We start from the raw sequence: 22,936 nt of genomic DNA on the forward strand, positions 1-22,936 counted from the left end.
ACTGCCATATTAAGCAATTCAATTCCATCAGACTCTAAGTTAATCAGGTTGCACCATTCAACAATGACTAGAATTCAAAGCTACACAATTTGCCAAAGCCCTTCTCCCAAACTGCAATTGTCTAATTATGAGTTAACTAAGCACAGCAGGCCTGTTGGGCTTCAGATTTTGACACACATTGAAGAAACAAGAATGAAGCTGCAAAAGCAGCTGTGTGCATAGTTAAGCAGGGATTTCTGTTTTTTGTAATCACTCTTATTTTGGTTTTTCTAGAAAACTGCACAGTTATTAAACATGCAAATTTCAAAGTAAAATGTACCAGCGTTTCAGCCTTGTGGCCTTCTTCAGATCGTGGAGCAACATGTGGTTTATGCACAGCAGTTTGGCCCATTTACTTAAAAAGTTTACTAAAGGGTAATTCACTTCCTGAGCCCATATACATCATAATATTTAAAAATACAGTAGTACGATTCTGACTCCATTTTAAATGAAGCCTAGTATGGTTAGAGCTATTTGGCTGAAAAGCATGTATGAGGTTATATCTGAATGTTAGTCTCTTTGAAATGAAAGAAGAGGAGCGCTGTCAGTGATTTTACTTACCGATGGATCTTCTTCTAAAATACAAACACACTCCTTACATTTTCAAAGCAGGTTGGTTACGTTAAGTTTAAAACTTTTTTGTGGGAAGGTATTATTTCCCGTCATTACACGACTTCAAACATCCAACCAATTTTAATCTAAATCAAGGGACCAATAACGATTAAGAGACACCCCTATTCCGGTATACATAACAAACATTATTTATGCATCATTTATAGCGCTATACACAGGGGTTGAAGTGGTCCATAACAATCTGGAACATTGTTTTGTTTTTGTTTTTTGTGCAGGTGTCTGTCATGTGTGGTCGGGGTACTTCAGCATCTATCTATAGTGAAACAAAAGGGGAGCTAGCATAAAGGGGGTAGTGTTTTTTTTAACCCTTTAAGACCTACCAGAGAACCAAGTCCGCCAGAGCTTATCTTTATATGTTTACATGCTGTAGTGTCATATTGGGGAGCATTTTAAGTTTCTATACATCAATACATCCGTTATATTCCAAATTTTAATCATATGTATGCATTAAGTCCATAGTAACTACATAAATTGCAAAAAAAAAGTGCAATAAACTAGAAAAATGATTGAAAATGATTCTTGTTTTGTTTTTTACACATATTTATAGTTAGAGATATTTCAAATGTATGTCCCTCAAAACTGTAAATGCAAAAAAGTTGCACAAAATAGTTTCCAACTACAACCACAGGAATTTTATTTTGGGTGTCTTCATAGTTTTATTTTTGAGATAAACCATTTTTATATACTGCAGGAAAAATGAAAATAAATATTATTATTTGCAAAAAATAAATAAAATAAACAAAATAAACTCGTCAATTTGAGTTCTAAGCATCCCAGAAACTATACAGAAAAGCATAAAGTCAAACATGACTTTTAAAAACACCAGTATATGTTTATAAAGGCCCTGGAGGGAAAAAAAAAACAAAAAACATGTTTCCCACGAAATATGACGGCACTTCCGGTTTGGGCAGGTAATGGGGAACATGCCATAGTTCATGCTGACGTCTATTCCAACGTAGGAAGTGTTAATGAACAGCTGATCAGATCGGCAAAGCGTTTTTGTGGAATATTATGTTTTTGTTGCTGCAAGTGCTTTTTATGCAAGTTTTGGAAAACTACATGTGGAAGGAAACCGTGACCCCGGACAAGCTGAATGCATAAGATGTAAGTACAACTCCTCAGGTTTCCTATGCAAAAAGATTTATTGCGCTACCTTATGTCGTTGCAGTTCTGCCGGGATTTTAAACGCGCTGCTCCAATAGGTCTTAAAGGGTAAATTTTAAATGCAACATTTCTAACAGCTCAACAAATATTGTGCAGTTAAGCTAAAGGTCCAGTTGCTGTATCTCCCAGGGAGAGAAAAGGGTGAAAGACAGATTATTTGTAAATCTAAGGACTGCTTGGTGACATGTGGTAAACTGGAAACTTATAGCTTACATGTAATGTCCTCAGACAGTTCAAGTTTTTAATGGGATACTGAATCTGTACATCATGTTGTTTTTTCGTTTTGTGAAAAATTGTGCAAAACAAATTGAAGTGTACTAACTTACTAGGGTTACATGAAAATAATAGAGAGCTTGGTCGATGCTACGCTGGTTAGTTTGCGTTGCAGTCGTAAAATGTTTAACTGGTGCAGAGCAGCTGTTTCGTTACATCAAGGTTGGCAGAGATCACATTGAATTTAAGCTGATGATGCTGATGAGATTCACTCATTGAATTCTTCCTTCATACTAGCTTCATACCGTCTAATGGTGGGAAATCAGCCATGAGAACTTGTGCAACATCTGCTTTAACTCCACAGCAAGGAGTAATGCTCAGACCAGCAGCAGCAACATGTCAGCTGACCGCAGCCTGCACACAAAGAAAACCTACTGGAGCTGTCAATAGAAATTATTATTAGTTTTCCCCACAATGCATCACTACGGCTGGTCTTAGTGTTCCCACATCTGTTGAAGCCCACATAACCTTAACGCCTGTCTATACTCATTTTCCTGTTTAGGTGTGGAGGGAAAGCCATGAATCTACAATGAAGGCAACAACATATGGAGCTTTTTTTTTTTTTTTACCCCATTTAAAAAAAACAAACATTTTTTAGTGTTTCCACTAGCAGTAGAATTTAGATTGAAGTATGGCTTTCCTTGCATTAATATTATTTCATTATTATATTGGTATGCCATCAGGTTCGGTTTCCTTTGCCCAGAAATAACTGGCAGAAATGCTCTTTAAATATTTTTTTTATTTTTTTTTTATACTTTGAGTATATTTCAGACTTTGCTCTTTTTCACTTTCACCTGAGAAAATTATTTTAATCGTCAGCTTTTACCAGAGTACTCGTTTACACAAGTATCTGTACTTGTCTGTACTTTTCCACCTCTGCTTTTAATTATTGACAGTGATTTAATAAGTCATTCTCTCTTGTTTTTCAGACAGGGTTTTAGGCTTAAGTAGTTTAGCTCTTGAAGATGTTAAAGCACAGCTGAGAACAATTTGGGTGAAGACCCTTCAGGCAACGATTGTTTGTAATGGCTCAGTCACACTAAAGCAGGACAGCAATCTCCTTGCGACTAGGAAAAACTGATGGTTTGCCAGTGACTGCTGTGGATTTTTTATTTATTTATTTTTCCATTTGAGACCAATTGCAAGTAATTGTCCAGAAGTTGAGTGTGCAATACCTTCAATTTTGATCAAGCCACGGTCTCCAACCACTGTTTTCCCTAGTGTGACTGTAGCATTAGTTTGATTAAATTCAGCAGAACCATGAGAGATTCTTGTGGGTTGTGGGCAAGATAATGGACAAATGCCCCAGCAGAGAATGAGATCATTAGCCCTTTGTCTGGATGAGCTACAAGTTTATAGTGTTGTCCATTGTACATTTTTCAAAAAGAACTGCTTAAATTTATATATATGTTATATATATATATATTTATATATCTGAAACATTTGCATTTTCAGACTCAGATATCATTTCGAAACGTTAAATTTGGTCTGGATTCACATTTGCAAATTATTATTGTAAATAATCTCTTTTTTCCTGTGTGCCACAACCAGGGATACGAAGCTGGTGCCTCTGCTGTATCCATGAGAATTTAGTTAGTTTCCTCTACAGAGATTAAATCTAGAATTGATCAGGACATTTTTTAAGATGCATATAACTTCCAATGAATTTCATACTGCAGTATTTTTTGGAAGGGGCTTCTGGATGCAGGTTTATCAGAGCATTATATTGCACAGTTAATAGCTGCGAATCTCAATCAGATTCAGCAAATTTTTCACTGAAGCAGCAACTCGAGCCACAGCTTTTATCCAAGATAGTATTGGAAAGATACATCGGTTATTTGTCATCCTATTGCCCTCTTTTTTGTAACAGTACCAGTGAATACAAGCTACAGAAACACAAGCAGTAAAATATAAACTTAACCTCTGTTCTATTTATTTAACCAATGCATGCATTTTTTTTATCAGCATAAACACACACCTAAAGCTCACGGATTATCTTGTTCTGCTATGCATTATAAGAAAAATACTCTTCCTTTATCTTTCAACTGGATTCTGAATTGATATAAAAATGCAGCGCCTCGATGTTTTAGCATCATATTACATATGCTATCAAGTATGTATATATACGTAGTCTTTAGCCAACAAAATCAATAGTAAACTTATTTTGTTTGTTAACGTTTTTGTTTTTAAATAAAAATGTAAATCCCTGTGTAACTATTATAAATTAGTTATGCGTGGTTATGATTGACAATGTACAAACACACAGGGCCGGATGTATCATCCATGCAGCCCAAGAACCTCTCGAGAAACTGTAAGACCTTAAATAATGCTCATATCTGGTAAAATTGAAAGAAGTCACATGACATGAAATAAATACGTCCTTTTGCGCTCTGCACATACACACATTAAAGTCCCTGATTAGTTTAAACGTCACCTTCTGCACTCACACATGCAGAATAATTAAGTGCTTTTCATTTTTAATATATTGATGTTTTATCACCACTTCTTTTTTTTTTTTAAACGCTTTTTTTGGAAGTGGGCCACAGCAGCCAGCTGCAGTAGTACGGATTACCAGAATCCTCCTGTATGAAGATCACCTCAGTAATTTCACCAAGACAATATCAAAGTCTTTGCATAAAATAGTACTCAGGTTTGATACAGCGGGTTTAATGACTGTATTCTATCAGACAGGATGGAATGAATGGACAAGACTGCTGGACTAACGCAAAGTGACACTCACTCTCTCAGCGACTCCCCTAATGGCCCACGGATAGACGTGCAAAAGTGGGTGGCGTGAAGGGCACAGGGTTACGGGTTTATTCAGCCACTTCTCTGTCTAGTCAGATTTGCTCTATTATTGAAGTGTGGATTTTACCAGACATACAAGAGTCCATTCAAAATAAAACCACTCTTTTGTGTAGTTAGGGACAAGCTCTGATGTTAATCCTGCTTTTTTTTTTTTTGTTTTTTTTTTTGCTACGTGTGAGTGCTTTAATTTTTGAAGAAAAACATCTATCTGCTATTTGAGCACAGCACACATGAAAAAAAATTGCAACAAAACAAAAGACTTTACTAGAGAACACGACTGTAATAAAAGTGCAAGTGGGTGTTTAGCTGAGTGACAGTTTTCATTTATCATCTTGCAGACTTCTGCTGGTTAACTGTTTGGAGCACAGGCGTGGATGTATGCTTGCTTGTGTGTTTCCAGGTAGTTTTTAAAGCAACGGACACAGAAGCTTGCTGTAAATGTTAAAAGTTTTACATACAAAACTTATAATGTTCTCTCATAAAATTCTCCCACTCGTGCCACACATCCATACGATAATTACCTTTTGCAAGCATGTCTGGAATCAATGCAGCCACTACTGTTGTTCTGCGATTTTGCATTTCATCCACATAAGTGGAGTCTTTTCCAAACCCCCACAACAAAGAATCAAAAACAGCGAGATGTTGGTGGCCAGTGGCCAGATGTTGGGCCCCAGAAGTCTTTCTGCTGCACGATCGCCATCTTGACTGAAAGTGATGGGCTGGGAGCTTGCCACGTGAAACTCATAAATCCCCTTGTTTTAGCAGTACCTGTTTTATATGTTTCCAGTGAACCGCTGTGGACCTAAAGCTCTTTGAAATCAGATGATTCCTTTTCATACACACTGGATATAAAATGCACAGGTCATGAATTCAAAAGACAAAATATACCTACAATTTAGGATTTATACCACACTCAGAATGGCTCTATGGGCAATCATTCTGCCTGGCAGTAAGCATGAGTGCTGTGCAGAGTAAATGCAATGACTCTATTACTTCATTTGACAGAAATCACAGAAATCTATGCATTTTAATGTAATTTTTGACTGTGTGCTAAACATAAAGCTCCATCTTGCATGAGCAAATTAAACCCCAGTTAACAAATTTGATTTAAGAAAATAATTTTACTGTAACACTGGAAGGGAGGGGGAGGATGTCCCTCTGGGGCTCACAAAAAGCCTCTTAGGGCGTAGAGTGCTAAAAATTCCTCCATGCGGGAAAAAACCCTGCGTTTAATCTAATATTGCTCCATGCACTGCAGGCATCTTGCTTCTCTGGAAATTTTAGTTGTCTTGTTTGTCTAGCTTTATTAGGTATAATCCTGTATCTACATCAGGGGGTAAACACACACGATCACTGAGAGACTTCATCTCTTTTGCAGTACAATATTAAGATGTTATATAATCTGCCCCTGCAGTGGCCCAGAGCACCATCCAGGCTGCTGTTACAACTACACAGTGGGCACCTGCCTGCAGAAAATACCCAGAAACTGAAAGAGGAGAGCTTTCGCTCAGCTCAGTCTTTTGATGTTGTCGAGACACTTGGTACTGTAGGCATTAGAATATGTATCTAGTAAAGATCTTATTCTGTATTTTGCGATACTAATGTTTACATGTTTTAAGATTGTAAATAGCCATGTGATTCGGTAAGCCTTTTAACATACATAGGGCCAGATTTACTAACGTGTTGCACCAGTGCAAACTGAGTTTTAGCATAAAAAAAGCATTATTTACAAAGTAAGCACAGTGACATGATCGCATTGAAGGTGGCACTGTAGGTAAAGAGATTTTTGGTGATGACCTTGTTCCATATGTGTTTTAGGGAGTTCCTTTCTCAAGGGGCATAACATAGGGTGGATCATCACACATGCAATTCCACTGATATTTAACACAAAAGACCTCATCATCTAGAAAACAGCACAACTTTTGTTAATCATAGATAAAGCTACCCACACCTAGGAGCCAGATTTACTAAATGGGGCAAAGCAGCGTCTGGGTGCAAACCCCAGATAACGCTCGTAGCTGTGGTTAGTTTTACAGGTTTTACAGGTGATTTACAAAACCCAATCTCATACAATCTTTTCACTGTGCTCTCTTTGTAAATACTGATAGTGCTAGTGCAATGCATTAGCTCTATGAGCACTATTTAGAGATTGTACTCATCCTGTATGCCATTTTCCCTATTCAGTCAATGTGGCCCATTTAATGTTAGAAGACATGAGTGTTGAAGAATTTTATCAAATTTATATTTGCGTTTCAAGATTTATCTCACAATTTTTGCAAGAATATTTCAGATGGGTCTTCTATATACTCCGATCAGCACACTACAGGTCACTGATTCAATAAGAATATAAATGCTGTTAGGACATGATGGCATATTTCAACCAATGAACATTTTTATATGAATTTACACTGACAGCTCTGGAAATTTGCAATGAATGTTACATTCAAAAGTCCATGAAAATGCACAATGTTTGTAAGGTGTCACAGTGATTCACATCACATTGTTACTTCCTGTTGCATTAAACAAGTCTTTAGATCCATATCAAATCAAATACTTGTAGCGCGCTGAATCTAGAAACCTTATTTTAAGTACCAAAATGACCTTCAGGGCTTTGGATGAATTGACTGCTATTTAAATAGCCCTTTTCTCTCACACAGAGCTTTTACACAACAAGCCGCTTTCACTAATTAACACTGTGCCTCACTCTGTGCACTTTAAGTGCTTTTACCTATCACGCACACACTGACACACTGATGATGCATCAGGGGGCAATTTAGTTCAGGTCAGTGTCTTGCCCAGGGACACTTTGGCATGCAGACTTGAGGAGCCAGAGATAGAACCGCCGACCTTCCAATTAGCAAACGATGAGGCAGAGCAGGTCCACAGCCTCCCACTTTTCTTTCCTATTTAAGCCCCTCAAAGCAAGCACACGCTTGCTTGCTTTAAGGGCCAACAAGTGGTGAACTTTGCATATAAAATGTTTGTTTTAGCAACATATTTGATGTTGGCCTGTAAAATAATCTGCCACTTGTGATTCGCTCAAAGTCAGGCCAAACATTGGATCATGTTTTGAAGTCAAAAAATTATTTACTTTTTTATGGTATTAAACTATAAACAGCTATACAGATGAATATGAGGAAGAGTCACATGACAGCTAGCAGCAGGAGAGGGGAGACGGGATTGCATCAGTTTTAGAGGACGACTCCCAGAAAATCCAGGAGACAAAAATACTCACAAATATATTTAAATTGGCTGTTTGAATGTAGCTGTCATTTACATGGTTCTTGCTTCTTCAGAGCAAGTAATGAAGAAAAATGATTTGTGCAAACAGTTGCTTTTACCTCTGGTTGTTGCTACTGAATGTTTTGTCTTAAAAAAAAGAGAGAGAACCTGCATTACAATAACGGCTTTACCCTCATGTGGTAACAGGCAGCCGCGATAATTGGTAATGGGATTTTCACTCAGCTCTAAAGACAGAGTCAAAACACTGATGTACTGCTCTATGAAATGATTTATTTCTACAATGGCCCCAATTTTAACACCTTTGTTTTTCCACAGAATAATATATGAACCAAGCCACCCACAGCGCTGAACCGAAAGAGTAAATTATTCTAAATGACCAGATTTAAAGGCAATTAAATTAGTAGGTGCAAAGTTACCTTTTTTTTTTTTTGTTAAAAGCGGGGAGGAGGATAAAATGTTGTCTTATAAATAAACCCTCTCCGTAGAGCTTTGTCTTTATTTAAAAGAAAGAAATGTTCATTTGAAGCTTAGAGATACACTGTAGGAGGATATGTTTGTTCTTAACAGGAAAGCGCAACAAATTAAACTAAAACCTCTTTATTCCTAAAAGGACACCATCTCTATTCAGAAGAGTGTTTTTAATCTCTGTACATGCTGATGCCCTAGAAACATGTATCAAAAGACTCTTCACTTACACAAAGTATATAAGGAGTAGTAGTATAGTTCAAGTAAAAATAGTTTAATTAGCATTAAACTAACTATGCAGTGGCAACACTGTTGCTTCTTTTCTATTTTGTTATGAAGGCATAACAGTTTGTTAAGAAATAGCCAATACAAGCTTGGTATAACTCAAATGGACCCAATACTAAATGTATTTATTGGCCCTAGCTGTTAACTAATCATCAATTTGGCAAACAGGTGGATGAAAGTTTGTGTTTTTTTTCTCTCTGCATGCATGCATGCATGCATCTTGCTGAAAAAGATTCAGGTACATGAATTTTACATGAGCCTTCAAATGGAGAATGGCAGCGTAGCACACTCATCATCAGGCCTGGCATGCCCCTGAGGCTTCACACAGTTGAAACTGTGTCCAGTGGGGTTGTAGTGTCTTTAGGAGATCACAGTTCATTGACATAAGCGTGTCGAACGCGAACAGCTTTCATTCCCTGGGCACCAATACCTTTCCCTGCAACACTCCTCAGCGTGTTATGCTCTGTTTGGGTTTGTCACCCAAAGCTGCTGTGAACAAGACCTTATCCGGCCGAGCACACTGTGCAGTGTGTCAAGGAAATGTTAAAAATCATATTTTAATATTTTGCGATACAGAATGCAGTCATTATTCCAATTAGGTTTCTATTATAAAAAGGCTTCACTTCGTAAATACAGTGTTTCCAGCAGATCTTATGTAGGCGTGAGAGTAAACTTTCATATTACCATCAGCTGAGAAATGTGTGTTTAAATGTCTTTCTCTTTCGGGAAGATTCTTCATTCTGTGTCTGGATTTTTGCTATTTATTTGTTCTGTTCCCATTATAAGTCCTAAAAGTTCCTGATTAAGCATAAACAGTCATTTTGCACACTGAGGAAACCACTGCCGGTTATTGTTGAACTTCTCTATTGTTCCTGTTTATCTTGCAGAAACAAATGTTTCTGAAAAGGTTTTTTTTTTTTTTTTTTTTATATGCAAATTTCTGGTCATGTTGTAAGAAACATTGCACTCAGTTGAATCAAGGCATTCTTAACATACGGGTGTTGCACCAGTCTGCAGAATTAAAGACCTTGCAGACTTAAGCCTGCATGCAGAGCGATAAGATAAACTTCTGAATGACCAAAGTCTCCACTGGTTTCACATAAATGATTCAGACTTTGTCAGATGCATTTTGTGGTTTGTTATTGCTGTTTTGTTTGATTTGTTGCTTAGGATATTTTTTGAAAAGTTTATGCTTCAAATATAACCTGAAAGTCAACACAACCAAACTTTCTTGATCACTGCAACCTGTTATTATGTATATACATAACCAAAAAAGACACTAGGGGGTAAGAAAGTCATAAGTCATGAAGTTTATTCAGAATGGCACCACAATAGTAGTCTTGATTAAAGCAGAAATAACCTTTTTTTTTTCTCCATCATGCAACCAACTCAGTATTAGGTTACATATGGGAGATGATGGGAATGTGATGACTCCTGTTTTATATTCCATCAATTAAAAAATATGTGGGTATAATTAAAGAAAAAAACAAACAAACAAGAAAATGAATCTTGCAATCATCCATCCATTCTCTTTTGCTTATCCTCACTGGGGGATGGGGTGTCTGGAGCCTAGCCCAACCACCATAGAGTGAGAGGCGGGGTACACCATTGACAGGTTGCCAGTCAGACACAGAGACAGAGGACCATTTGCACTCCAATTCACACCATTTGGGAAATTTAGAATAACTAATTAACCTAGCCCCACTAACTACATGTCTTTGGACTGTGAGAGGAAGCAGGAGTACCTGGAGAGTGCTAACCACTGCACCACCGTGCTGATTTTGCAATCACCCATTGAAATAACTGAAATAAAATATATTAGACGTACATTCACCAGGCTTTTCGGTACACCTTGCTAGTACTGGGTTAGATCCTTTTCTGCTTTCAGAACTGCCTTACTACTTTTTGACATAGATTCATCGAGGTCCTGGAAAGTTTCCTCTGAGATTTTTGTTCCATATGGATGTAATAGCATCACACGGGCCCTGCAGATTTGTTGGCTGCACATCCATATCAATCTCCCATTCAACCACATCCCAAAGGTGCTCTATTAGATTGAGACTATGGAGGTCATTTAAGTACACCGCACTCGTTGTCATGGTGAAGAAGCCATCATGACATGGAGCTTAATCCTGCATCCATCAGAAGATACAGCAGTTACAGTGTGATCATAAAGGGATGGACATGATCAGCAACAATAATGAAGTTTAAAGCATGCCAAGAAAATATCCCCCGCACACCACCAGCAGCATCAGTCTGAACTGTTTATACACGGCAGGATGGATCCATGCCTTCATGTTGTTTACGCCAAATTCGGACTCTAGCCTCTGAATGTTCCAGCCGAAAACAAGACTCATCAGACCAGCCGATGTTTTCCAATCTTCTGTTGTCTAATTTTGAGGAGTCTGTGCGAATTGTAGCTTCAGTTTCCTGTTCTTAGCTGATAGGAGTGAAACCCAGGGTTGTTTTGTACTGCTGTTGCTCATCTCCCTGAATGTTTGATGTGTTGCATGTTCACATATCTTGGGTGTAATGAGTGATTATTTGAGTTACTGTTTCTTTCCTATTACCTTAATGTAGATAGGCCATTCCTCTCTGAACCCTAGCATCAACATGACATTCTCCCCCAGAGAACTGCTGCTAAATGGGTAGTTTCTTTTCTTCAAACTATTCTCTGTAAAGCGATGGTTGCGTGGGAAAATCTCAGTAGATCAGCAGTTTCTGAAATACTCAGACCAGCACACATGGAACCAGCAATCATGTCCCATTCAAAGTCACTTAAATCTCCTTTCTTCCTCATCCTCATGTTCAGTGTGAGCTCCAGGTCATCTTGATCATGTGTTCATTCCTAACGACATGTAAATTCTGCCATGTGATTATCTGATTGGATGCCTGTATTAACAAATTGGCTGCTGAGTGTATGCTACAAAGTCACAGAACTACAAGAAAAAAAATGTGTGTATCCCTCCTAAGTTTATATTAGTACACATTAATACTCTAATTATTACCACTCAGTGAGCCAAAACATTATGAACACTCACAAATCAATGAAATAATACTGATGCTCTTATAACGATTATGGCTTTGAAAAAGGCCAAAGTAAATAATTGTGTTCCTTAAAACTTAAGGGCGGTTTGAGGCCCTTTACTTTGTACTGATTCTTGCATTGTTGGTTTAAGCTGTATTCAAAGTGGAAGGGTGCGAGCCAGGCAGCTAGGGGTTGTTTTTCTAAATGAAATTAAATAAAAATGGTTAGAGGCATGTGTGTACCTTCACTGTTAATAACTGTGTAACTCAACACGTAGGTTTAAATTTGCTAAAATATACAGCCAACCCAAATGACTGCACAGTGAGAAATGAAATTACCAGAAAGCATTTTGGTTAGTTAAGGAAACAGCAGAGTAAAATGATGGCGCTGCCTTTGACAAAGCTCTCTTGAATACTTCTGTTTACAACAGAAGAAACAGCAGATTAGGGTATTTCTATGTCAAAATCCACCCATTAAACAGACAGTCGTGTTTTTTTTATCCCTGTCCACAGCTTTTAAACCACTTACTGTACTGTAGGAATTTTGACGCCTCTGGTAAAAGGATTTTCTTTCCAATTCCTGTTTGATATGGAAAATAGTGAGTCTGTCAACATAGGAACCGAAATGTGTTGAGAAAATTTACATTTCCTGGATGTGAAACATGAAAAAAAAACAATCAAAGTACTCAGCAATGTACACTATCTTCCTACTTGTTACTGCAAGTGCTTCAGTATGAATTTTGTGATAAGTTGTGTCCTTTCCTGCATTTAAAATTTCATGTTTGGAGCTACTGAAAAAGGCTTAAAGCAGAGAGCAAATATGTTGAACGGTGATTAAGACAAAGAGAGGCCATCTCTCATTCTGACACTACTTGTTGTAGAACTAGTGTGACTAACAGCAGGGCTGAATGTCTTTTGTCAGTAAATGAGAGTTTAATATGTTGCACCATGGAGATGGGACGTAGAGTGTGTGGCCCCTGCTGTTTCCTTCATCAATGCCTTGTCTTGTCACAGGCTGCACCACATGAAACCACTCTCATCTTCAGCAACCTAAGCCTGAAAGAGCACAAACCTGAGACCTTTATAGCAGCATCCTGAATTTCCTTCTGATGAGCAGTCATCAAGACTGCTGGACTCAAAGTTACCTAAAGGTATAAATCTCCATTAATATTCGCATAGACAAGGAAGGTCATTTGTCTTTTTTCTAATAAAAGAAACTGTCCTAAAAAAAAGACTAACAATTATTCCAAGCTATTTTGGTGTAATAAAAGGCCTGATGCATAGTGCTGCTTTATTTGTAAAGGTTTTGGTGGAAATACAGTTTGGATTTTGCCTTCAGAGTTGCGTGACACAGTTGTGATGTAGCCCTTTTAAACATGTTGTGTATGCTGCGATGGCAAATATTTAAGGCATTATTCTCTGTAACTAAACATGAAAAATTTAATATTTAGAGTACTGTGCAAAAGTCTTGATCTGCCCTTTATTTCTTTATAGTTTGTTTTTAAATAGCCAGACTTTCTTGTCATTTTTAAAGCGGTCTTGAGCAATAATTCTGCAGGTTTTCTGAAGCTCTTTCTATGTTTTTGTTTGGACACTTGTTGCTTTTTCACTCATTTTCCTTGTCCAGTTTTTCTGAGTTTTTTTTTCATATAAATCATTGACTCTGACTTATTCAGGCATAAAAAACACCTGGCTCAAGGGATGACCCAGTGTTGTATCCATACATAACAAAAAACAAACCCAGTTTTACATTGTATCGCTTGACACATTGTTACTAGCAACCTTTTGCAAAAACATATGATTTTTCACAAAGAGCTAGTTGAAAATTTGGCATATCTCAGCATGGTGTGCTGTGTGTCCTTGAAAATGTTTGAGGAAACTGGACAAGTGGAGGACAAAAAAGAAGTGACAGGCCTAAAAATGAAAAAGAAATGCTCACAGTGGAGGGCTGGTTGTCAAGAAGTCTTAAGTCTTAAGGCAGGGAAATGGGGAGAAAAGACTGAGGTATGCCAAATTGCACAAGAACTGCACTAAAAACAGTGTGAACAGCTCTTATGGAGTGATGAGTCCAAACTTCAGAAAGCCTGGAGACCTATTGTTCAAGATCACTTTAAAAGTGACAAGAAAGTTTTTGGTCCTTGGAGATAAATTATAAAGAAATGAGGGGGTGACTCAAGACTTTTGCATTGCACTCTATAAAAACCTCACAGTAGCACACAATGACAGTTCACAGGCAGCCTTCTACCAACAATTGCCCTCAAATGCCCCATTCCACTGCCAGGGAAAATGCCCCTCAGACATTTAATGCTTACATGCTACTCTCTATGCATTTATATGCCGCTATTACATGTCATTAACTTTGTGTCTTCTCTTTCTTGCCGTGTCCCGTCTGTCATCTGTCCTCTCTGTCCCTGTTTCTTCCTGCGTGTCTCAGCTGCATGGTCCTGATCTGCATTACTAGCTTCACAACCTTCTGGGTTTTAGTTTTTTAGTTGTTTTTTTCTTTGCCTTCAGTTTTCTCCTCACCCCCACCAGTCGGGGCAGACAGCTGGCCTCCCTGAGCCTTGGTTTGCTGGAGGTTTCTTTCTGTTAAGACAGAGTTATCCCATGATGTCAACTGCAAACTCCCAAAAAAGGAACTGTTGGTATCCTCTCTATAACGCTGTCAAGACTTTAACTACATCAAGTGCCCTGAGATGACTCATGTTGTGAAGCGGTACTAAATAAACGAAATTGAATTCAATTTAAATGACAAATATCATCTTTTCAGTGCTATTCAATAGTCATAACTGTGTTTTTGATTTATGGAAAATATGTTTGACACATTCCCCGTCTGAAGCCAAGCTCACGATCAGGTTTGCTCTGAGGATTATTTGTATAGCTGGGAACTGCCGTTCTGCATCTATTATGTGCAGAGTTGGTAGGAGTGTAAGGAGGGATTGTGGTCACCCTGCACCTTTGCTTCAGGAAGTAAGCGTCACCTCCATAAGCCAAGGTTCAAAGTAACAGTGCTACATGACTCACAGCTCCCACAGACCAACATGAACCCCCCCCAGTTAAATGATCAGTATGAATCCCACCTGCTTTTTATTGTTAAAATTAATGCCTGGATTGATATGTCTCTGCGCAGGACTGAGCGTGGTGAGGTAGATTTTATTAGTTTGTAACAGCACAATAGTTTGAGCACTGAATAGAGAGGAAAAAAGTCTAGAAAGTGAGAGGCGGTGTCATTATCATTCAAGTAAGCTTTACATAGCTTTAAAGCCTCTTACAAACGGAACCATCAGATAAAACGTCGGGGTTGATTATGAACATCCATAGTTTATAATCGCAGATTAAACATTTTGAATTATAATGTCCACAGATTCCAGGGGGCATATATGCTTTGTATCAGTGTCACTCTTTGATCTTTTTCTAAAGTGATGCAAGAAAAATGAAGAAAAAAAGTCCTACCATAAAGATCAAACTAAATTCACATAACATGCAAATCAGTAGTTATAGTCTCGTATATGAAGCTTGAACTGAACTAAGATATATACAGAGCAACTAGGATGTAAATACGTGTATGCACGCTACCGTGTCCTGTAACTCAGAGTGTCTTATTTTCTAAATGGAGTCACACCTAGCGAGTCTTTATTTCGGAATTATTTTTAAATATGGGCTTAAGAGCTCTTCCTCGTGTTTATATTAGACCAAAAGCATCATGTATCAGTGAGGCAAAGCTCACCTAAAATAAAATCCTTCACCATGCCCAAAGAGTGACATCATTTTTGAATGGAAACCAAGTTTGAGCTGGTCCAACTTTCCAAATGTATTCTTGCCATTTCCTTAGGGATATGGAACACAAAAGGCCCCCATGAAGAAAATTAACATTTTTCACAGTTCGTTGAGCTCATTTAAATGAATCAAAAGATGCAACTGACTCATTTTCATATAATGTGGCAAAGCTGTGCAGCATTAGGCCCTACTGTATTTATGTTGTTAAGAAAATTGTGGTTTCCCTGGGAGTTGGCTTGGCATACTACACTCTATGTTCACGTCTCCTGTTTTTAAAGTCTGCTCTTAGGCGAAATACATGTGTCTTATTAAATCCTATCTGGAACGCATTCCTCTTAAATTAGCAGTAACACTAGCTAGATTTTGCCACGAAATCCAAAAACAACATGCATGCCAGGATTTCCTGGACTGAAGGAGTGTAAAAATAAAATAAATAAATAAAAATAATAATAATGATGAAAGCACACTTGGTATTAACAAGCGTGCACAAAGGACTTCTACAATTTTCGTATTTTTTATTTTATAACAATCTCCCGCAATCTAAAGTTTCCAAAGAGGCTCGTTTGATCCTCCTCGGGGTTGATGTCAGTGTTTGATTTACAACATATTTTGGGTATTTTGCATAGTCTTGGAGCCAATCCCGTGGAAAGTTATTTCCCTTGGAGGACCATTTATTTAGTCAAGGCCAGAGTAGTTTAGCGGGTTGGCTTTCATTTCACGGTTCATACGCTCAATGTGATTAATAAGTAAAATGCTGTTGAAGAGAGAGAAAAGCCGTCATTCAATCCTATCATCCTGGAATGGTAGGAGGACAGAATATCCTAGGGCAGTGGGAGCTGTTGTCAATCACTGCACGGAAAATCAAGTACATTTGGATCTTCTCTGACAAGTCCTCATCAGGTCTAACTACAGGCACAGCTATAATAACATACTAGATAGAAGGCTGGTAGTTACTCAGTGAGTACATCAGTGTACACCAGTGAACACCAGTGCAATTAAAGATAATGTGTGGAATTATTTGCAGGATTTTTCTTCCTTTTTTATGCATTTGAGGATGAAATAATTTGATAGGCATGTGTGAGTTTTGTGGGTTTGTGCCATTGGTTAATTGACTTGATAATAAACGACTGGTTCCTCTGAGAGATAATTTAGTTAGCAATTTTGTTCAGATTCTCTTTAACCTCTAGAGTCATGAGGCTCAACGGAACCGCCAAAGATTGAGCTTTACAGTTGGTCAGAAATGATCATTACTTGTGCCTCAGTCTGGCTTTCCAGAATCACTGTGTATTGGACATGCATTCATTTTTTATTGAACTGTTCTGCAATATTAATTTTTTTCCTTTTGATTTCTGTTACACAAAGCATCCTTAGTTTTTACTGCTACCTACTTTTAACTTTAGGCTGGTCTGACCCACAAGGATAAACAAATAATTAGAGAAAGGAAGGCAGATTCTGTCTTATATTGGCTGTTTGAGGATTTGAGATCATTCTTTTCTTTTCAGCTACTGCTTGGCTGTTGCTAAATCTCTGGATGCTGTCACTGTGTAAATCTTAATGTGAAGCCAAATCTCTAAACTAGACCTGTATAGACTTGACTGAAACTCACACAGTTCATCTTTAGAAATGTTGAGCACTATGAAATCCTTGATATTGTCTTTCAGTGTCTTGAAACAAATGTACTAAACACTAGCATAAACATTTAAATTATCTAATGAATGGAAATCTCACTAAATCTTAATATACATCAAGAAAACACTGTCTGTGCATTTAAACACCAATATGCTACACGTTAATGAAAAGCAGCACCGAGCACAGCCAACACAAACTCACATTGTCAGCACTCGCTGATTTGAACCCTGTATGTGATTTTGTCTGTTCAATTCTAATCAAAAGAGAAACATGTATTTGTTCCTGAAGGCTCACTGAACAATACCAATACAAGGTTTTACTGCCGTTACCTTCAGACCTGCCTTAATCCGATGTGACAGAGATTCAACAAGGTGCTGGAAACGTTCCTCAGAGATTTTGGTCCATATTGGCATGATAGCATCACAAAGTTGTGGCAACTTTGTAGGCTGCACATCCATGATGTGAATCTGCCATTCCACCCAACACGGTGCTTTATTGGATTGAGATCTGGTAACCGTGGAGGCCACTGGGGTACAGTGGACTTTTAGTGGCATGCTCAAGAAAAACGTTTGACATGATTTGAGCTTGATGACATGGTGGCATTATTCTCCTGGAAACATCAGAGATGGTTAGACTCCAGTCATTAAGTGATTGAGATCGTCAGCAACGATACCAACGATGCTCAGTTGGTGCTGAGGGATTCCAAGTGTGCCCAGAAAAGTGTGCCACACCCTTCAACCTCTGTAATCTGAACCGTTTATACAAGGCAGGATTTATGCTGTTTACACCATATCTGACCCACCCACCCAAATCTAGCTTTAGAAACCGTGACTCATCAAACCTGGAAATATATTATCCATACTCTTTTGCTGCGTCAGTGTTCAACGTGTTGTGTTTCCAGACATGTTGCATCCCTTGATTGTAACAAGTAGTTATTTAAGTTATTGTTGCCTTCCAACAAGGCATTTATTCCAGAGCTCTGCTGCTCACTGGATATTTTCTCTTTCTCAGACTGTTCTCTTCCCAGAGTTGGCTGTGTGGGAAAATCACAGTCGAGCTGTGGTGTCTGAAATTCCTCAAACCCAGCACCCAAGCCACAGTCAAAGCCACTTAGTGTAAATCACTTTTCTTCCATATTCTAATACTCGGCTTCATTTTAAGCAGACCACCTTGACCATGTCTGCATAACTAAATGGACTGAGTTGCTGCCTTGTGATTGACTGATTGGATTTTTGCATCAGTGAGTAGTTGACCAGGTGTACCTATTAAAATGGCCAATTAGTGTATAACATAAACTCATAGAAATACTCATTATATTTACAGTGATTCTTAGGTGTTGTTCATCATCAGTGCAATGCAACAGTACAACACATTGCAGGTATTTGAAAAAACCATTCTTGATACTAACTGCACTGCTTACACAATTATTCAGAGTTCCCTACATGTTGCACCTCTGGCCAAGAAAAGTGTTTATCAGCAGGGAGATGTGGAGTTGGAGCTGAAAAATCCTTACACTCCCTACGGGAATGTATGCATGATTAATACGGCTGCTGTGTATACAGCACACTCACCATGTAACTAGTGTCTACCATGACTCATACAGCCTTTGGCAGGTGGGACAGTATCCATCTAATTTCTGAGGAGTGTGTTAGCGCTATCCTCTGCTTTGTCATTTTTAACGCTGTACGGTCACCTGTCATTTTGATTAAGAAAGCTCTTGAATCTTCTCTGCTGTTATTAACTTCAATTTCCCATTCATACTTACATATAGTCGCTAGGAAGAAGTGAAAAAAATCTGTGACCTGTGCTGAAGTCTAGTCACTAATGACGTGTTCCTTTCAGGGGGGAGTCACCAATGTTTTAAATATTGTTCAACGCCAACAAAGGTTTTATGGTTTAATAATAATAAATGACTGGTGGAAGTAAATATTTATGGAAATTGGTAACAGTGGAGTGTGGTTAAGGAAGCATGCACACACACACACACACACACACACACACACACACACACACACACACACACACACACACACACACAAAAAGCATTATGAATTCCTATTGCATGATTACTCATCAGTCAGTAATTAACTGAATGCATTTACGTAGCACTTTCCTAGTCTTATTGATTACTCAAACCACTTCATCTCATAATTATGAAAAGTTAAGCCTCTAATTATGAACTGTTGTTACCTATAGATAAATGGACTGTATTTACTGTATATAGTGCTTTTCTACTCAGTTTGAGCACCCAGTGTCCTTACTTTCTAATTCAGCATTCAAACAACAAACTTGTATCCAGATACAAGAAGCCATGGTAGGGAAAATGACTTAGGAGTGAAAAACCTAAAAGTTTCCCCCAAGGACAAAGCAGGATTATTTAGTAAACTGAGGGACGGCTGGGAAAAAACAGACAATAAAACATTGAGCGGTTTATTTGCATTTTACCAACTGTTAACTGGTGGTGGGGTTTTTTTAATCACTGTATTGTTCTTTTGTAAACGCTGAAAGATGAGAAGCGCACATACGCAAACACAGGAAGACGCAGACAAGGAAGCATAGGAGACACAGGAAAAGGGGTAATTTTGGCAAGAAAAGAAATAAATAACATCGAGAGCTTAAACTGAAATAGTTCAACACTACGACAAGACTGTAGGTGATCGTGGCATTGTCACATTCCCATGTATGAGACATTGAGAAACAGTGATGTAATGTGTGGGTGTCATTAATACTAGTATGTTCACACTGTGGCAGCATCTCAAGCCACCTTTCCATCCATCCATGAGTTTTCTTCCACTTGTTTAATTCACGGCCATGGTGAGTGGGCGAGAGGCAGGATACACCCTGAACAGGTCGTGAGTCTATCACAGAACCATCTCGAGTCATTATGCTGCAGTCTGACCAGCTGGAAGTCACTCTCTTCCCGCATGAACTGCTTAACTAATGCTTTGTTGATATAAAGTCCTGCATTTGAAATGCACCCAGCTGACTTGGCGGCGTTTCAAATACTGCTGTCATTGTTTGCCTGGTCATTTTGTTATTATGGTGTTTTTCAAGTATGCAGTTGATGTTACATTTAAAGTAACAGCGATAATACAGCTCACTGAAAGTCTTAAACGCAGTCCAACATGTAACAGCAATACTTCTACATTTATTATTTCTACTAGTGACGTCAATGACAACTGACCAAATGGTTTTCTGTTTCATAGTCAGCCCATTTAAACCTATAACACAGAGTACTTCCAGGAGTGAAGGATGATGTGGGCTTCTGTAAACACTTTCCTGCTGTGTTTATCATCTTAGTCAAACTTTTTTTGTGTCTTACTGAATAAAACCTTAAAAAAAAAAAAAAGGTCATTCTATGTGTCAGAAAGGAGGAATATCCGAGGTGGCCGGTGACTTGTGATTGACAAGCCAATCAAATCTGCCTTAACATTACAGGTTTCAAAACGTGGAGATGTCGATGGTTTGTGAATTGGTTTGTGAATTGGACTTCACAAACCAATGGGTGCCATCATTGTAGCTACGTCCTAGTTTCACACTGTCTGTGGTGGGTTTTCACTTCCATTAAAAAAGGAAAGGAAAGATGTAGTCCATTTTAATTAACCAGACGATTACAAGTTACAATACCATAACTTTTCCTATAATTGTGAGATCTGAACTTGTAATCATGAGGTCTTTTATTATAATTATATTTTTTAATTACTAGATAAAATGTAAGCTTGTTTTCTTTAATGCTTTTGTGACAGAGCGAGTGTAAGTGTGTGTGAGGGAGAGAGAGAGAGAGAGAGAGAGACTGTAGCCTGTAATATTGGATTCAGGGACTTTGTGTAAATGTCAGCAGGCCTCCAAGCACCTCCCAAGCAGTCTAACTGGAAATGGCACTGAGACGCTGCTGACCATATGGCTCTTGTAATTAATCGCACCGATTAATTTTTGGCTCGCCCTCAATGTCTCCACAGTCACTTATGTAATACCAGAACCCTATGAGCAAGTACTTCCCCACGCCTTTCATTATGGAAGCTAGAATATGAACAGAAGGTCATGTGGTGCTAAGGTTAACTCCACAGCAGAGAGCTTGGTTTCATTTAGAGAAAAAGTAATTTTGTTCAATTTCATGGTTTTGTTCTACTTATATTGGGAAATACTATATGCTATCAGAAACATTATTAAATTAGCATGACAAAAAAATGATTACAACACTGACTAAATCAGTGAATTAGAACTGTTCAATATATAGATGTATTTGTGGCCCAACGTACTTGTACCCTTTCCCTTAAAAAAAAAATGTTGAAAAAAAATCTGCTCCCAATTTCATTGAAAAGAATATTTGCTTTTGACTCTAGATAAACCATATTTATTTAAATGGATATTAATATAAGAGTAAAAAGAATTGGCATGAGCTAAAATATTTGGACTCAACCTAATAATAAAGAGCACATGCTTTGAGACAATCGCAGCAATCAAGCTCTTTTTAATGAGACTGCTACTCGCCTCATTTGGTCGTTAAGGGCCATAATCTTATAATTCCTTGCGCACCCTGCCTGTTCTTCCTTGAATAGCCTTGGGTTTTGTTAGATGAAATTGCTAACATGCCCATCCAAGCAGCATTTAATGTGTGATTGAAGAAAGTAAAAATTTTGAGGAATCTTCACCAGAGCTCCCTTGTGCTTCACTCATGAGTGCTCGCACATGCCATTTTATCTTTATTTTGGGAAATTATGCACCCTGATATACATTACAAGCTACGCAAAAAAAAAAAAAAAGAAGAAGAAGAAGAAGAAGAAGTAGAAGCATTACAGCTTCATCAAACAATTATTTACTTGCCTACAGCACTGGGTAAAAATCTTGAATCGCCCTTGATTTCTTTATATTTGCAGGAAATATTTGCAGTGATTGATTGATAACTGTCCAAACATACATGGAAATACAGCATATAAACAAATACACTATAAAAAGGAAAGGTTTGTACAGTTCTAACGAGCTTGAAAGTCAATATTTGTAATGACCTCTATGAACTCTCTCAGCCAGCTTTCTTGTAATTTCTTTAAGTAGTCTTCAGAAATAATTCTTGAAGGACTTTCAAAGCTCTTCTTTGGATGTTGCCTGCCTTTTCTTCATTCTCTGTCATGAAAATTGCACACTGCTTCAGTAATTTTGAGGTCTTGGCTCTGGGAAAGCCAGTCCATGACTGTTAAGTGTGTGTTTTCTATCCAGATATGCTTTTACTGCACTGGCAGTGCATTTGGCATCATTACCATGCTGAAAAAGGAAGTTGTCGACAATCAGGTGCTTTCCAGATGATATTGCATGGTGGATAAAATTCTAACTGTATTTTTCTGCATCAATTCGGACAAGTTCTCCAACACCGCTGGCTAAAATCCAGCTCAAAACCATGACCGAGCCTCCACTATGTTTTACAGATGGCTGTAGACAATCACTGATGTAACCATCCTTCAAGGCATCCACCATCATTCCTGCCACCAAGAAACAAGTGGTCTCATGTGGTCTCATGTCTAAATGATGTCACCCTAACAGCAGTCATCATAAAGTGCCTTGACTGCTTGACTGGTGGGCCAAAAGACACACTTGTTCC

General features: G+C 38.1%; 1 long non-coding RNA gene across 1 annotated transcript; it reads left to right on the forward strand.

Annotated features, from left to right (window-relative positions):
* The first annotated feature begins 1,733 nt into the window (after positions 1-1,733).
* On the forward strand, positions 1,734-14,485 carry LOC120441129. The gene is made up of 3 exons (XR_005613800.1): positions 1,734-1,776; positions 12,952-13,088; positions 14,452-14,485. It is a non-coding gene; the product is annotated as an uncharacterized LOC120441129 (long non-coding RNA).
* The last annotated feature ends 8,451 nt before the right edge of the window (positions 14,486-22,936 follow it).

Source organism: Oreochromis aureus, linkage group 2, assembly GCF_013358895.1.
Source record: "Oreochromis aureus strain Israel breed Guangdong linkage group 2, ZZ_aureus, whole genome shotgun sequence".
NCBI classification, from domain to species: Eukaryota; Metazoa; Chordata; class Actinopteri; order Cichliformes; family Cichlidae; genus Oreochromis; species Oreochromis aureus.